Below are 18,006 nucleotides of genomic sequence, written 5' to 3' on the forward strand. Positions count from 1 at the left end.
CTTTCATTTCCATCAATGAACTAGGTTTTCAGCGTGGGCTACTTGCTCAGAGGGTGGGGTCTCCCCATATGAGGGGTCCTCTTAATTCTACTACAAGGTTTGTCTTGTACCTCTTCTCCAATGGGGGAAGGGGGCTAACCCCTGCTGTTGGAGAGCAGGCACTCTGGGTAAGGGGACAGCACGCAGGTGTAACTGTGGCCTGCGGGGTCTTCCTGTGTTTCTAATAATTTCACAGAAAAGCTCATGTCTTAGTGGTGCTGCAGAGGTGGTGAGTGAAGCTGCACCTGCTGAATTCCCCTCTTTGCAGTTTTTGGAAGTCGGTCCTCCTCCGCTGCCCCTGGTCACCCCAGCTCAGGGGCCCCAAGGCCTTTCAGTCCACGGGAGGGCCTTCTGGCATCGCTTGGCTTGAGCTGGAGCTCTGCTTCTGGTTGTATAAGCAAGGATTTAGGGGCTTATGGAACCCAGGAAGCACCTTCCTGTGCCAGTTCAATATTTGCCAAAGTTCTGAACCTGCATCCTGACCCTGGACCAGGCAAAGCTGCTTCTTGTGTGCTGGGGATTGGAGGTGATCTATCTCAGCATCCCCACACTGCAGGAAGCGGATGACAAAAGTGGTGCCAAACATGAGAGAATCCATATATGAATCCATAAATATGGATTCTCCTATGACTGAATTTTTTATACAAGGATTCCACACAGATAACCAGGTTAAAGCAGCTGAACTCAGGGCCACCACCAACACCAGGCATCTGGGCTCATGCCTGGTGCCAGCCTTGTGGCCCACTTTTTTAAAAAATTGCCTGATGCTCTGAACAGTGCTGGGTGGATGGGTGTAGCCACCACTTTAATTTCCCACAATGACCTAAATTACCCGTTCCCAACCTCTGGTGCCCTCCAGATGTTTTGGATTACAACTCCCATAATTGCCCAGCCAGCATAATGAAAGTTAATGCAGGTAGGAAGTGGGGGGAAAGTTTTATTCAGGAGGACAGGAAGGCCAAGGTCACCTCTGCCACCAGCACCCCTGCCCTACTGGCTTCAGCCCGGCAGGGCAGAGGAATCTTGGAAGCCTCCAAGTCCAGGGGCTTCCGAGACTGTGCCCTAAAAGGTAAAAGATGGTGAAGTCTGAGCCTCACCAGTACGTAAAATAAAATAAAAGTGGAGGGGGGGAGAGGAACTGAATCTGTTCCAAGCTGCCCTGGAGCCAATCTTCTAGCCCCCAAAGGCTAGCTCAGAAAAGAAGCAGCCTCAAAAACTGAATAAGAGACATGGTCAAAATAAGAAAACCCTTCTTCTCCCAAAAGGAAGGCAAAAAGGCAAACTATGGCTCCAAAGGCCCCCAAACAAGCAAAAATATGTTAGCAAAAACTGGAGCTAAGCAAAAAGGGTACACTGTAGAACAAAAAGAAGTAAGACCTGTCTACTAGAGTGCAGTCACGTTTTGATCCACTGACACCTAAAATTTTCCTGGTTTGTGATTGGCTTCCCACCCCTCCTAGTTTCCAGCTGGAAATCTGGTTTGGATTGGTGAATGGCAAGTTGAGGGGGAGAGGGAGAAACCTGTAAAACAGTTTTCCATTATTTCAGGGGCTGGCATCCTCCCGAGCCTTACTGGGGGGCCGACGTCCATGAAGGTCAGCCAGAGCGCCTGGACATAGGGAGTAGCAGATTTTGTATCTCTTCCCTACTGGTCCAATGCCTTCGCTCCAACATTCTGCTTTATAGGCATTTCTGCTTTCTGTCTTTCTCACATGCCAGCATCCAGGCAGGTGTCTGCCCTCAAGAAAGACAGGGCTGCTTTGGAAACGAAGCCATGAGCCAGAATTCCTCATGACTAAAGTTTTTTCTCCATTCGAGGGTCATCTCAAGGTATTTTCAGGTAGGTGAGATACAATTTGCACCCTACCAACACTACTGCTATTAGTTCCTGAACAGCATGAAATGGGTTCATGGGGAAAAAAACATGAGTTTCCTTGGATATTGATATCTTCTGTTTTTAATTTCTTCCTTTAATGTTGAAATTTATGCATTGTACTGTACTGTAAGGTGCTTTATACATTTGTCTGGAACATAATATATGCATCCCTTAAACCAGTGATCTTCAATCAGTCCAGACGTGAGACCCACCTCTGATTCCCAGCCTGTAACATGTGGCCCACTTTCAAGTTTTCACTTTCTGTTTATATGGAGGGTGCACATACACACGCACGCACATTTTCCTGTTCCACAAACAACTCGCATTGCACAGATAATCAACTGACTTTAAGATCATGAGTGCAAAACAGTGTTGGCTGGGAATCCACAAAGTCACATACAATTATGATAACGATAATGGTATCCTCAGAGCAACAACCCAGAAAAGCAGTCTTTGGAACCCACGCATTGCAAAAGGAGACGCTGAGAGATAGTGAGAATGATATCCAAAGAGCCCATCCAAATGCCATCTCTTACACTAATGCATCTCTACGCACAAGTAAGGAGGAGTGGATTACTCAGGAGTAAGCATGGCCAACAAGTTCCAAAATTCACCTCTTTGCTTGAGCATTCCCACAGCAGCAGCAGCAGCAGCAGGAGCACACACCCCACCCCACCCCGGAACTCTTCAGAAGTAATAACAAAAAGCAGTATGGTAAAACAATCCAGCTTATGTATTTCTACTCACAAGTAAGAAGGACTAGATTACTCAGGAGCAATCACCCAAGCAACAGAGAATAAATAGCCCCCCACAAAAGGAGATAAATCAGAGAGAGAGAGAAGAGAGGAAGGAATGCAACGATCTGGCTGCTCCTTTAGCTTCACTAGCAACTTGAGGTGCACTGGGCAAGGTGCTGTTCTGGCCCTCCACTATGGCTGCTTTGCTGCCTGGCTATTCCCCCCCCCCACTCTTAGTCCTGTTCCCCTCACCCCCATTATATGGCAGCAGGAAGGGAGCAAATGGATCTCTTGCTTTTAATTTTTATTGTTTTACAGAGGCCATTGGAGGAAAGGTGCACCTCTGTACAAAGTTTTGGGGAGGGGGGAAGTTGGGGGAAAAGTTAAGAAAAGGGTACCAGATCCTGTCCCCCCCATGGCTTGATCTGCACTCGTGCTTTTTATTGGCCTTGAAGTGCGCTGACAACTGTTGGGGCACGTGATGCATTCCATGTATCGCTTTTCTAGTGTTATTTCCCACTTCTTATTCCGTACTATCTAAAATACCACAACAGATGTCGCTGTGTGTGCTACGAGGTGTACTGTACATGCACAAGAGGGACAGAGCCTCACCGTTAGGGGATCATATCCATACGGCATGAGGTGCAGATCGGGCCCAAGTCTCCTACCCCATTTCCAGCAGCAGCAGCGGGTGGGGCTGGTGGCTGTGGCAGTGTGGTGGGATCACTCAAGCAACCCCCAGGGAGGCAGCAGCCTTGGGCAGGAAAGGCTCGGCAGCTTGCTGTCTTTCGCACTAGGTGGAATTCTGTGGTTTAAAATGGCCGCACCTGCAGCCTGGACCTGCCCATGGCCATGCCGGGCTTTCCTTCACTACCTGCCAAGCTTTGCCCAGCTGGTGTTGCTGCTTCCCAACTGGGGGCCTCTTGGTGCCCCCGCACTTTGCCTCCCCCTAGAAACAGCCCTCCTCCATTCTGCTGCATAGCTCATACAGGCCTCAGCATACCTGAATCCCCCCAAAGGGTCCAGAGCAACAACCGTCTTCGGCCCATTTATTTATTTATTTATTTATTAAATTTATTAATCGCCCATCTGACTGGTCACCCAGCCACTCTGGGCGATGTACAACCCCCATAAAACAATTTAAAACAATAAAATTTTACCATAATTTTTTTTTTTTTAAATACCCTAACCCACCCCAAATGCCTGCCTGAACAACCACGTTTTTAATGCACGACGGAAGCTCATTAAAGAGGGGGCATGACGGAGTTCCCTAGGGAGGGAGTTCCACAGAGTGGGGGCCACCACAGAGAAGGCCCTCTCCCTCGTCCCCACCAGTCTAGCTGTCCTGGCTGATGGGACAGAGAGAAGGCCATCTGAGGCTGATCTTGTTAAGCGGCCTGTCTGGTGCTGCTGGAGGCGCTCCTTAAGATAGGCTGGGCCGGAACCATATAGGGTTTTAAAGGTCAAAACCAACACCTTGAATTTGGCCCGGAAAACAACTGGTAACCAGTGCAACTCCTTCAGCACTGGAGTGATGTGATCTCGCCGGCGGCTGCCTTTAATCAGGCGAGTCGCCGCGTTCTGTACCAGCTGCAGCTTCCGAACCGTCTTCAAGGGTAACCCCACGTAGAGCGCATTACAGTAGTCTAAATGAGAGGAGACCAGGGCATGTACTACCGATGGGAGCAGATGGTCGGGAAGGAAGGGGCGCAGCCGCCGTATCAGATGGAGTTGATAACAGCGCTGTCCGGCTCACAGCTGACACCTGAGCCTCCATGGACAGCTGGGAGTCCAAAATGACCCCCAGGCTACGGACCTGGTCTTTCAAGGGTAGCCGTACCCCATTCAACACCAGGTCAACATCCCCCAGCCTCCTCTTGTCTCCCACCAAAAGTACCTCTGTCTTGTCAGGGTTCAGTTTCAGCTTATTCCTCCCCATCCAGCCACTCACTGTCTCCAGACATTTGGACAGGGATTCTATGGCCAACCTTGGTGAAGATTTGAATGAGAGGTAGAGCTGCGTGTCATCCGCATATTGATGACACTGCACCCCAAACCTCCTGATGATAGCCCCCAGTGGCTTCACATAGATGTTAAATAGCATCGGGGAGAGGATGGAACCCTGTGGCACCCCACAAGTAAGTGGCCACGGGTCCGAAACCTCCTCTCCCAGTGCTACCCTCCGGTACCTGCCGGAGAGGAAGGACCAGAACCACCGCAATACAGTGTCTCCAATGCCCAACCCCTCCAGGCGGTCCAGGAGGATACCGTGGTCAACGGTATCAAAAGCCGCTGAGAGGTCGAGGAGAACAAGGAAGGAGCATTCACCCCAATCCAGAGCCCTCCTCATATCATCCACCAAGGCGACCAAGGCCGTTTCTGTCCCATGCCCAGGCCTGAAGCCCGACTGAAATGGGTCTAGATAATCAGTTTCTTCCAAGTGTGCCTTCAACTGCACCGCCACCACCCGCTCAATCACCTTGCCCAAAAATGGCAGATTTGAGACTGGGCGAAAGTTGTTCAGAACTTGAGGATCCAAGGAGGGCTTCTTTAAGAGCGGTCTTATCACTGCCTCCTTGAGGGCTGATGGCATCACTCCCTCCTCAAGGGAGGCGTTCACCACCGCCCTGATCCCCTCACCCAGTCTCTCTCTGCAGCTCATAATGAGCCAAGATGGGCAAGGATCAAGTAAGCAGGTGGTCGGCCTTACAGATGAAAGCACCTTGTCCACTTCATCAGGAGGAAGAAGCTGGAACCGATCCCACAAAACCGGTTTGCCACAGGCCGCCTCTTGCTCACTAACTGTATCCACAGTGTGCAGAGTAACACACCTAATCTGATCAATTTTATCTGCAAAGTGCCTTGCCAAAGCCTCACAGGAGGCCTTAGAATGCTCCAGTGGTTCCGGAGCCACAGGACCGACCAGGCTCCGGACCACTTGGAACAGCCTCCTGGGGCAGCACTCTGCAGACGCGATGGAGGCAGCATAATATTCCTTTTTTGCTGCCTTCACCGCCACGTGATAGGCTGAAGATGCAGCTCTAGCCCGTGTCTGATCGTCTTTGGAGCGAGACTTCCGCCACCGGCGCTCTAGCCGTCTCACCTCCTGTTTCAGAGCTCGTAACCGCGGATTGAACCATGGTGCAGTCCGAGCCCTGTTCAGGGGGAGAGGGCGTTTCGGAGCCACCCGATCTAATGCCCCGGTGATTGCGGCATTCCAGCCACCCACCAGGGTCTCGACCGAGTGGCCGTTGGCATGCCCCAGAGAATCCCCAAGCGCGTTTAGGAATCCATTTGGATCCATAAGACGCCTGGGGCGGACCATTTTAATGGGTCCTCCACCCCTGCGGAGGGGTTGTGGAACCGAGAAGTCCAACATCACCAGATAGTGATCTGACCATGACAAGGGGGGGGTGGATATACCCCCGACTTCCAGATCACTCCCCGCTTCTCCAGAAACAAACACAAGGTCTAGTGCATGACCGGCTACATGGGTGGGCCCAGTTAGAATATGGTGCAGCTCCCAGGAGGCCATGGTCTCCATGAAGTCCCGAGGTGCTCCTGTGAGGATAGCCTCCGAATGTACGTTGAAGTCCCCCAACACCAGTAAGTTAGGGGACTGTACACGCACATCAGAGACCACCTCAAGCACCTCGGCCAGGGAGTCAGTCGTGCAGCGGGGTGGACGGTACACGAGCAGAATCCCCAGACTGCCCTTCGGGCCCAACCTCCAGTACATGCAGTCAGCAACCTTGGTCTCCCGGAGAGGGGGTCTGGTGAAGACCAAGGACTCTCGGTAGATAACAGCCACTCCCCCTCCCCGATCCCCAGCCCTCGGCTGCTGTGCATACGAAAATCCGGCTGGACACATGGCTGCAAGGGTTGGAGCAGCAGCCTCGGCCAGCCAGGTCTCCGTAATACATGCCAGGTCTGCACCCTCATCCAGGATCATGTCATGGATGAGGGAGGTTTTCTGGGTAACAGACCTGGCACTGCAGAGCAGCGAACGAAGGCCAGAAGATGGGGTCACGCCTCCCCCAGCCATCCTTTGGCTCTGGACAGGCCCGGAGCAGGGGACAGATACTACACATCTCTCCCTCGTTCCCCTTAGCTGGCATGGCCTGCTCCTAGCGCTCCGCCAGCGCCTGCCGCCCAGCCTCGGTATGTTCTGGCCCCCAACACTCCCCCCACTGCCTCCATCAGGCGGACACATGCCCCCTCGCTCCCGCCTATCCGGCAGGCTACCCACCCCTAAAAACACAACAAAATCCCCCCCAACAAAATAAAACAAACAAACAAAACAATTAAAATCCCCTTAAAAATGCCAGGCAGGAGTCCACAGGGAAGGCCTGGTGGCGGTGGTAGCGGCAGCGGCAGCAGGCCCAGCAGCAGCAAGCACGCCTCTTCCCCGGTGGTGGTGGTGGTGGTGGTGGTGGCGGCGGCTTCTCCTGCAGGCCCTGGCTCTCCCAGGCCACCTCAGCCAGCCAGCTTATGTAGCCCCTCCAAGGAGGGGCAGGTGGAGCAGCACAGCTGGCTCGGTACCTGGGGGCCTGGTCCTGCAGGGACTGGCGGTCTGCCAGGCAGAAGTCCACAGGGAAGGCCTGGTGGTGGTGGCAGCGGCGGCAGCAGCAGGCCCGGCGGCGGCGGTAGCAGCAGGCCCGGCGGCGGCAAGCGCGCCTCTTCCCCGGTGGTGGTGGTGGTGGTGGTGGCTTCTGTTGCAGGCCCTGGCTCTCTAGGGTAAACTATCCTAAGAGCCAGCACAGCATGACATAAAGCCCAGTAGGCCTAACAACAGAATGACGGCTGTCCACAGTCAGCCCAAGTTTTTTATGTATTTATTTTAAATGGTTTTTAGGCCACCTTTAAGAGTAGCATGTGTCTCTACACCATCTTGCCTGTCAGCTGCTTAAATGACAAGGCTCAGCCATGGTGCAACATACAAAAGCAAACTAAAGAGTGCCTCTGGGAGCCTTGTTCCAGGATTAGAGGGATGGACTTCTCATGGAGAGGCAGAAAGGCCCAACTTAACATCTCTGTCACAGAAGGCTTGGAGGACACAGCTGTCACGAAGTGAGACCAGAACTTTTCTTGGGCATCCCCAACAAGAACAGAATGGATACAAGAAACTCCTGATGCCACCCAGATACAATTGTGCCCAGTGCCACCTCCTGATTAAACCTTATACTGGCACTATCCATATAAACTCCCATTTTTAAAAATCTAGCCCCAAGTCAAGGAACCTCTCTCACTTCTGCTGTCTGCCTCTGTTCTTTCCCTCAGAGCACACCACTCAGGGGGTTGGCGTTAATGCTACCAGCGTGGCTTCTGGGGCTTGGCGTGTGGTGGTCCATGTGGCTCAGGTTTGCCGCAATCGCTATTTACCATTTAACAGCAATTCATGAAGCCCCAAAGTCATGGCATGACCTCTTGGAAGACATTCGTAGCTGCTTCCTCCTTCCTACGGCTTTTTGAAGAGGAAGCAAAACTTGCCTTTGGCTGTCAAGTAGACATTTCTGGCTCTGTAGTTCTGCGGCCGTTTCAAGTGGCTATTAAGAACATATGAAGAGCCCTGCTGGGTCAGACCCAGGGTCCATCTAGTCCAGCATTCTGTGCACACAGTGGCCAACCAGGTACCCAATGGGAAGTCCACAAGCAGGACATGAGTGCACCAGCACCCTCCCGCCCATGTTCCCCAGCAACTGGTGTACATAGGCTCACTGCCTCTGGTACTGGAGGTGGCACGTGGCCATCAGAACTAGTAGCCATTGATAGCCTTCTCCTCTAGGAATTTGTCTAACCCCCTTTTCAAGCCATCCAAATTAGTGGCCATCACTTTATACAACTGCTCTTTTCCATTGCATTGTATTGTTATTGCTCTGGTTAGTTTTCTGTTTGTGCCTCGTTTTAATTAAGCACCCACAGGAGCAGAGGTAGGGCACAGCCAAACCGCATCTTCTCTCCTGGTGTTGTCCACCCCTCCCCTGGGCACCTGCCAGGCTGGCATGCATGGATGGAGGAGCAGATCTTTTCAGAGCCTTTACAGGTGGTTGTGAGGCACGCTGGGATCAGCCAAAGCTCTCTTTTTACCTCTCCAGCCCTTCCCTGTGGCAAGGCTATAAAGCGACTCGGCCCCCCTGCTCCTCTCTGTTCACAGAAGGACAGGAGCTAGCAAGACACAACTGACTTTTGGACACAGAGAGGTGAGTTAATGTCCCCTGCCCAATTTCTCAGTGACTGAAGTCAAGGGTTTCTTGGATTTTATTGCACTGAGCCTTTATAACCATTCCATTGATGGAGAAAAGCTGGAGCCTCTTGTTTTAAATTAAGTGAACAAGGGGTTCATGATAAGGCCAGGAGCAAGCTATTTCCATAGGGTCTGGTGGCAAGTCCAACCACACATTTCTGGAAATCTTGTTTCAAAATATATGGCCCAGGATGCACACACTGGGAAGGGGAGGAAGCAAATGCAGAGGGAGCAGAAGGCTCCTGGTCCAATTTCTGACTGCTTCAGTTGGAAGGATAAAGTGACAAGTGATGAGACAGACCCCCGCCCACTCTGCCCAAGACCCTGCGGAGCCACTGCCTCTCAGAGTGGCCAGTACTAGGCCTGATAGACAATGGCTGGACTTGGTCTAACTCAGCTTCCTAGGTTCCACTATCCTCTTCCAGTGCCATAGATGTGTACTCCCCCCACCCCACTTGGCATACAACATCCTACTCCCAAACTATATAGAGATTGCTGCTGGTGTGGACACCTAAAGCTGGACCTTGCAGGCTGGAGGTCTCTCTATAGCTGATATGATGCATCACATCAACTCAAGAATTTGATCCCCAACATTTCTCTAGGATGTGTTGAGTTTTCAGATTTGGGCTGAAGAGGGTCTTGTGTGTCAATAAGACCTTCCATGTTACAGGAAATCATGCCTGTGGGCTTATAGAAAAATGTACATATTGAAGTTGTTCTTTCCAAACCTCCTCTTACCTGGCACACCACCAGTTCCCATGAACATGTCTCACTTACTTGTCTACTGCCAGTCAGATGCACTGTCAGGTGCCCTACAGTTATGGGGGAGGGAGAGAAACCCAGTGGTCTCCACTTCCTCCAGTCCTGGGCATGAAAAGGCTGTAGATGACTCAAATAATAATAACTGCACTGGAATTCTGGAATGGGGCAACCTTTCTTCTGGTACCCCATTTGCTGGCAACTGAGGCCTTCTGAGGTAGCCATTCTGGCTGGCAAGCCTGCCTGAGGGCATCTCAGCCTCACATGGCACTGTTTGCTTCCTTCTTCCATCTCCTTTCAGGTGAAAAAGGAGGCAGGATGGGCCCAACTACTTACGCCACTCTTAGCTTCCTTACATATTTGGCTGCCAGTCCCTTCCTAGAAGGTGAGTTGATTTCCTCCGCGCACATTTTCCTCCCTTAGTAAGCAGTCATGGCTCTCTTGGGGGGTCAGAGAATTTGGGGGGGGGGTATGGACCAGGGACCAAGGGGAGGAGAGGCCAAAGAACAGGACTTTGCATACTGATCTGATCAGCCAACTCTTGGGCTCCAAGTCTCTCTAGTCTTAGTTAGTGGCCTGTGATGTTTGTTTGTTTATTAAATTTATTAATCGTCCATCTGGCTAGTCACCCAGCCATTCTGGGCGATGTACAAAAGTGCATAATAAAACAGTTTAAAACAATAAAATTCTACAGTAAAAACATCACATTTCTAAACATACCCTAACCCACCCCAAATGCCTGCCTGAACAACCACGTTTTTAATGCATGGTGGAAGCTCATTAAACAGGGGGCATGGCAGAGTTCTCTAGGGAGGGAGTTCCACAGAGTGGGAGCCACCACAGAGAAGGCCCTCTCCCTTGTCCCCACCAGCCTAGCTATCCTGGCTGATGGGACAGAGAGAAGGCCATCCAAGGCTGACCTTGTTAAGCGGCCTGTCTGGTGTTGCTGGAGGCGCTCCTTAAGATAGGCTGGGCCGGAACCATATAGGGTTTTAAAGGTCAAAACCAACACCTTGAATTTGGCCCGGAAAACAACGGGTAACCAGTGCAACTCCTTCAGCACTGGAGTGATGTGATCTCGCCAGCGGCTGCCTTTCATCAGGCGAGCCGCTGCATTCTGTACCAGCTGCAGCTTCCGAACCGTCTTCAAAGGTAACCCCACGTAGAGCACATTACAGTAGTCTAGGCAGGAGGAGACCAGGGCATGTACCACTGATGGGAGCAGATGGTCGGGAAGGTAGGGCCATATCAGATGGAGTTGGTACAGCACTGTCTGGCTCACAGCTCACACCTGAGCCTCCATGGACAGCTGGGAGTCCAAAATGGTCCCCAGGCTGCGGACCTGGTCTTTCAAGGGTAGCCGTACCCCATTCAACACCAGGTCAGCATCCCCCAGCCTCCTCTTGTCTCCCACAAAAAGTACCCTAGTCTTGTCAGGGTTCAGCTTCAGCTTATTCCTCCCCAATCTCCCCAATCCTACCAATCCCACAAAACTGGTTTGCCACGGGCCGCCTCTCGCTCGCTAACTGTATCCACGGGGCATGGAATAACACTCCTGATCCGATCAATTTTATCTGCCAAGTGCCTTGCCAAGGCCTCACAGGAGGCCTTAGAATGCTCCAGCGGTTCCGGAGCAAACGGACTGACCAGGCTCCGGACCACTTGGAACAGCCTCCTGGGACAGCAGTCTGTGGACGCGATAGAGGCAGCATAGTATTCCTTTTATGCTGCCTTCACTGCTATGTGATAGGCTGAAGATACAGCTGTGGCCCATGTCCGATCGTCCTCGAGCAAGACTTCCACCACCGGCGCTCTCGCCGTCTCACCTCCTGTTTCAGAGCTCGCAACCACGGATTGAACCACAGTGCAGTTCAAACCCTGTTCAGGGGGAGACGGAGTTTCAGAGCCATCCGATCTAATGCCCCAGTCACTGTGGCATTCTACCCACCCACCAGGGTCTCGACCAAGTGGCCGTTTGTGTGCTCCAGAGAATCCCCAAGCGTGTTCAGGAATCCATTCGGATCCATAAGACGCCTGGGGCGGACCACTTTAATGGGTCCTCCACCCCTCACGGAGGGGTTGTGGAACTGAGAAATGCAACATCACCAGATAGTGATCTGACCATGACAAGGGGCGTGGATATACCCCCAATTTCCAGATCACTCCCCACCTCTCCGGAAACAAACACAAGGTCTAGTGCATGACCGGCTACATGGGTGGGCCCAGTTGGAATAGGGCAAAGCTCCCAGGAAACCATGGTCTCCATGAAGTCCCGAGGTGTCCCCGTGAGGACAGCCTCTGAATGTACGTTGAAGTCCCCCAACACCAACAAGTTAGGGGACTGCACACGCACATCAGAGACCACCTCAAGCACCTCGGCCAGGGAGTCAGTCGTGCAGCGGGGTGGACGGTACACGAGCAGAATCCCCAGACTGCCCTTCGGGCCCAACCTCCAGTACATGCACTTGGCAACCTTGGTCTCCCGGAGAGGGGGTCTGGTGAGGACCAGGACTCCCGGTAGATAACAGCCACTCCCCCTCCCCGATCCCCAGCCCTCGGCTGCTGTGCATACGAAAACCCGGCTGGGCACATGGCTGCCAGAGCTGGAGCAGCGGCCTCAGCCAGCCCGGTCTCCGTAATACATGCCAGGTCCGCACCCTCATCCCGGATCATGTCATGGATGAGGGATGTTTCCTGAGTAACAGACCTGGCATTGCAGAGCAGCAAATGAAGGCCAGAAGGTGGCATCACGCCTCCCCAGCCATTTTTGGCTCTGGACAGGCCCGGAGCAGGGGACAGACATTGCACATCTCTCCCCTGTTCCCCTTACCTGGCATGGCTGCCCCTAGCGCTCCACCAGCGCCTGCCGCCCAGCCTCAGTATGTTCTGGCCCCCAACGCTCCCCCCACTGCCTCCGTCAGGTGGACACATGCCCCCTCGCTCCCGCCTATCAGGCAGGCTATCCACCCCTAAAACACAGCAAAATCCACCCCCCACCAACAGTTAGACAAAAATCAACAAAATACATCCCCTTTACAGATCCCAGCTCTCCCAGGCCACCTCAGCCAGCCAGCTCATATAGTCCTTCCAAGAAGGGACAGGTGGAGGCAGTCAGCACAGCTGGCTCAGTGCCTGGGAAAGGTGGTCTGCCAGGCAGAAGTCCACAGAGAGAGCGGCGGCGGTGGTGGCGGTGGCGGCACCAGCAGCAGCAGCAAGCAGCAGCAGCAGGCACTCCCTCTTCCCACAGTGCTCTTCAGAGTGGAATCAAGCATAGGAAGAGCACTGCGGGATCATGGAGAAGACCTCTCCAGCAGGGAGGGTGGAGAATTCCTCCACAGAGCCCAGTGAGGCTGGATCCTTTTGAATGCGGCCTCCGGAGTCTGTGGAGGAACGGGGTACTTACCTCCGCCTCCCTGAGCAATCCTCCCCGGACGAATCCTCCTTGCCGCCGGCTCTGGAGCACCAGTGATACGGCCGCCATTGCCGTATTGCTGGCTGAGGCTGACTGACTCATAGAATCATAGAATAGTAGGGTTGGGAGGGGTCTGCAAGGCCATCGAGTCCAGCCCCCTGCTCAGTGCAGGAATCCAGGTCAGAGCATCCCTGACATATGGCTGTCCAGCCTCGTCTTGAACGCCTCCAGCGTGGGAGAGCCCACCACCTCCCTAGGTAACGGGTTCCATTGTCGTGTTGCTCTAACAGTCAGGAAGTTTTTCCTGATGTTCAGCCGGAATCTGGCTTCCTGTCACTTGAGCCCATTGTTCCATGTCCTGCACTCTGGGATGATTGAGAAGGGATGCTGGCCTTCCTCTCTGTGAAGCCTTTCAAGTCTTTGAAGAGCGCTATCCTATCTCCCCTCAGTCTTCTCTTCTCAAGGCTAAACAGGCCCAGTTCCTTCAGTCTCTCCTCATACGGCTTTGCTTCCAGTCCCCTGATCATCTTTGTTGCCCTCCTCTTAACCCTCTCCAGCTTGTCTGCATCTCAGAACTGGACACAGTACTCCAGATGAGGCCTAACCAGTGCTGAGTAGAGGGGAACTAGTACTTCCCGGGATTTGGAAGCTATGCTTCTATTAATGCAGCCCAAAATAGCATTGGCCTTTTTTGCAGCCACATCACATTGTTGGCTCATATTCAGCTTGTGATCAACAACAATTCCAAGATCCTTCTCACTTGTAGTGTTGTTAAGCCACGTATCCCCCATCTTGTAACTGTGCATTTGGTTTCTTTTTCCTAGGTGCAGAACTTGTCATTTATCCCTAAATGACTCTAAATGACTCCGGATGCAAATGGCGTCCACCACACCACTTGCGGCCGTAAAACTCTTAGATTAAGCTAAATGCAGCCATAAATGGCCATCAGCACTAGCAGCCACTGACAGCTTTATTCTCCATCTATGTGTCTAATTCCCTTTTAGAGCTATCTAAATTGGCAGCTTCTCTCTCCCTCTGCCCTAATAGTCAAAAGGTGCTAACAAAGTTTCTGTGGAAACATATTCACATCTTTTTTGAGATAGAAACATCCCCTCAGTTTAATCCTGCAGAGACACCAGTTCTGTGTATGCTTGCAGCAGAGGCTGACTGTGTACAGCACTGATTGGCTAGAGACGATGCTGTCATGAACCCACATGCACGCCATCCTTTAATCTTTTAAAAAATAATTTGGCTTTTTTTTTAGAGATACGTTTAACTTAATAAATGTACATTTTGTGCTTTAAAAGGAATGAACATTTCACCTGAATCATAGGGGAGAGGAAAAACAGACTATTGACTCAGCATTCAAATTGTTGGCTAGTATGCATCTAGCCCCTTCATGGATCACTGCCTTCTTGTGGCGAAGGGGCTTGCGTAACTCCGTGAAGCCATAAGCTATGCCGTGCAGGGCCACCCAAGACGGACAGGTTATGGCAGAGAGTTCTGACAAAATGTGGTCCACTGGAGAAGGAAATGGCAACCCACTCCAGTATTCTTGCCAAGAAAACCCCATGGGAAAAGACTAGAGATCTCTTCAAGAAAATTGGAGATCTCAAGGGAACGTTTTGTGCAAAGACGGGCATGATAAAGGACAAAGAAGGCAGGGACCTAACAGAAGCAGATGAGATTAAGAAGAGGTGGCAAGAATACACAGAAGAACTATACAGGAAAGATCTGAATGTCCCTGATAGCCATGATAGTGCGGTCACTGAACTTGAGCTGGACATCCTAGAGGGTGAAGTCAAGTGGGCCTTAGGAAGCATTAGTAACAACAAAGCTAGCAGAGATGACAGTATTCCAGCCGAGCTATTTAAAATCCTAAAAGATGATGCTGTTAAAGTACGGCATTCAATATGCCAACAAATCTGGAACACTCAACAGTGGCCACAAGACTGGAAAAGGTCAGTTTACATTCCAATTCCAAAGAAGGGCAACGCCAAAGAGTGTTCGAACTACCGCACAATTGCGCTCATTTCACATGCCAGCAAGGTGATCCTCAAAACCCTACAAGCTAGGCTTCAGCAGTATGCGAACCGAGAACTACCGGAAGTACAAGCTGGGTTTAGAAGAGGCAGAGGAACTAGAGATCAAATCGCCAACATTCGCTGCATCATGGAGAAAGCAAGAGAATTCCAGAAAAATGTCTATTTCTGCTTCATTGACTACGCTAAAGCCTTTGATTGTGTGCATCACAACAAACTGTGGCAAATTCTTAAAGTGATGGGAGTACCAGACCACCTTACCTGTCTCCTGAGAAACCTGTACGAGGGTCAAGAAGCAACAGTAAGAACCAGACATGGAACAACCGATTGGTTCAAAATTGGGAAAGGAGTACGACAAGGCTGCATATTGTCACCCTGCTTATTTAACTTATATGCAGAGTACATCATGAGAAATGCCGGGTTGGATGAATCAGAGGTCGGAATTAAGATTGCTGGGAGAATTATCAATGACCTCCGATATGCAGACGATACCACCCTAATGGCAGAAAGCGAAGAGGATCTAAAGAGCCTCTTGTTGAGGGTGAAAGAGGAGAGTGCAAAAGCTGGTTTGAAACTCAACATTAAAAAAACTAAGATCATGGCATCTGGCCCCATCACTTCCTGGCATATAGAAGGGGAAGAAATGGAAGCAGTGACAGATTTTACTTTCTTGGGCTCCAAGATCACCGCAGACGGTGACTGTAGCCATGAAATTAAAAGACGCTTGCTCCTTGGGAGGAAAGCTATGGCCAACCTAGACAGCATAGTCAGAAGCAGAGACATCACCTTGCCGACAAAGGTCCGTCTAATCAAAGCTATGGTTTTCCCAGTAGTAATGTATGGCTGTGAGAGCTGGACTATAAGGAAGGCTGAGCGCCGAAGAATTGATGCTTTCGAACTGTGGTGCTGGAGAAGACTCTTACGAGTCCCCTGGACTGCAAGGAGGTCAAATCAGTCCATCCTAAAGGAAATCAACCCTGAGTGCTCATTGGAAGGACAGATACTGAAGCTGAAGCTCCAATATTTTGGCCACCTAATGCGAAGAGAAAACCCCCTGGAAAAGACCCTGATGCTGGGAAAGACTGAAGGCAAAAGGAGAAGGGGACGGCAGAGGATGAGATGGCTAGATAGCATCACGGATGCAATGAATATGAACTTGAGCACGCTCCGGGAGAGAGCGCAGGACAGGAAGGCCTGGCGTGCTATGGTCCATGGGGTCACGAAGAGTCGGACACGACTGAACGACTGAACAACAACAATGCGAAGAGAGAACTCCCTGGAAAAGACCCTGATGCTGGGAAAGACTGAAGGCAAAAGGAGAAGGGGACGGCAGAGGATGAGATGGCTAGATAGCATCACTGATGCAATGAATATGAACTTGAGCACGCTCCGGGAGAGAGCGCAGGACAGGAAGGCCTGGCGTGCTATGGTCCATGGGGTCACGAAGAGTCGGACATGACTGAACGACTGAACAACAACAACAACAACATGCATCTAGCAAATCATTGCAAGGGTAGGGTTTGCCCTACTGAAGGAAGAACTGGGGCAGGTCCTGTATTGTGTCTGTATTTATATGTGCCAAGTCTCTGGCTCGAATTCCAGAAAAAAAATGCAGTTAGCCTGTAGCAACAAAACAACAGAACTATCCTGTGACAGAAATGAATGTGCACCATTGCCTAAACCTTTGCTGGCAATATAAGCAAGACCCTTCTCAGCATGGTGGCCTGACCATGTGGCTGTATTTGCACATACACCTAGTTTGAGGCACCAACTCGGAGGGCAGGTCAAGTTAAGTAGGTGATGGAGACTAAAAGCGACTGAGGGCGCAATCCTATGCATGTTTAGACAGAAAAACGTCCCACAGCTCCCAGCATGCTCCAGCCAGCATAACTGGCTGGAGCATGCTGGGAGTTGTAGGACTTTTTTCTGGCTAAACAAGCATAGGACTGTGTGCTGAAATACAAGAAGATTCACTCTGACAGCTGTAGTGCTAAACAAGAATAAGAACGCTGGAGCGAAACTTTCACAATGGCCATCTTTCGCACTTGGTTGCCACACGCCGCACGCCACCCTTTCAGTAGAATGGGAGTTGCGGCAGGAGAGACTCCTTCTCTGGCCACAGGGCGCTGTGGGGAGAGAGCACTGGAGCAGGGGAGAGGAAGGACGGGGGCCTCTGGTTTCTTGCGTCCATCAACAATGCAAGGAATGGAGCTCAGCCCCCCTCTGTGTTTCTGCTCCTCTTGAGCCGTTGTAGTAACTGTTGTCTTGCCACTTAGATTTCAGAAGATGGAACGACGACGAGACCTGCGGTCGTAAAAACAGCTTTGTGTGCAAGACCAAGGTGGAGCCAATTCAGGAGGAATTTGTCTGCAAGTGAATGCCAGCAGCGGGCACCTCCTTCCCTCCTGTCACCACAGCATGGCAGTAATAAACTCTCCTTGAAGCAAGCAGATCTGTCTGTGTCTGTCCTCCCCCTCTCCTCATGGCACACTGATTGCACTAGGAACAATGAAGTGTGTCCTTCCACCACAAGTTATAGATAGAGCAACACTTCCTACAAGAAAAACCAGAGATCAACCATTACAATGCCCCCAAAGTGCAATAATGTAAAATAACAGAATAGCGTTGAAGACCAGAGCATTTAATTTTCATAGACTGTGCAACTCAAGGGTGCCTGACATAAGAACATAAGAACATCGGAAGAGCCCTGCTGGATCAGACCCAGGGTCCATCTAGTGATAGAATCATAGAATAGTAGGGTTGGAAGGGGCCTACAAGGTCATCGAGTCCAACCCCCTGCTCAGTGCAGGAATCCAAGTCAGATAGTCCATCATTCTGTTCACACAGTAGCCAGCCAGCTGTCGACAGGAAACCCACAAGCAGGGCATGAGTGCAAG

At 51.3% G+C, this 18,006-nt stretch overlaps 1 long non-coding RNA gene across 2 annotated transcripts; it reads left to right on the top strand.

Annotated features, from left to right (window-relative positions):
• Positions 1 to 1,610: 1,610 nt before the first annotated feature.
• On the top strand, positions 1,611 to 17,560 carry LOC146339208 (uncharacterized). 2 transcript variants are annotated; one of them, XR_014784205.1, is made up of 4 exons: positions 1,746 to 1,879; positions 8,748 to 8,852; positions 9,957 to 10,040; positions 17,386 to 17,554. It is a non-coding gene; the product is annotated as an uncharacterized LOC146339208 (long non-coding RNA). The 2 variants fall into 2 exon arrangements; XR_014784203.1 differs by lacking the exon at positions 8,748 to 8,852 and having other exon boundaries at positions 1,611 to 1,879; positions 17,386 to 17,560.
• Positions 17,561 to 18,006: the final 446 nt, after the last annotated feature.

The sequence above is a fragment of the Heloderma suspectum genome, chromosome 7 (assembly GCF_057233095.1).
Source record: "Heloderma suspectum isolate Gila_16-S chromosome 7, 16-S_ref, whole genome shotgun sequence".
NCBI classification, from domain to species: Eukaryota; Metazoa; Chordata; class Lepidosauria; order Squamata; family Helodermatidae; genus Heloderma; species Heloderma suspectum.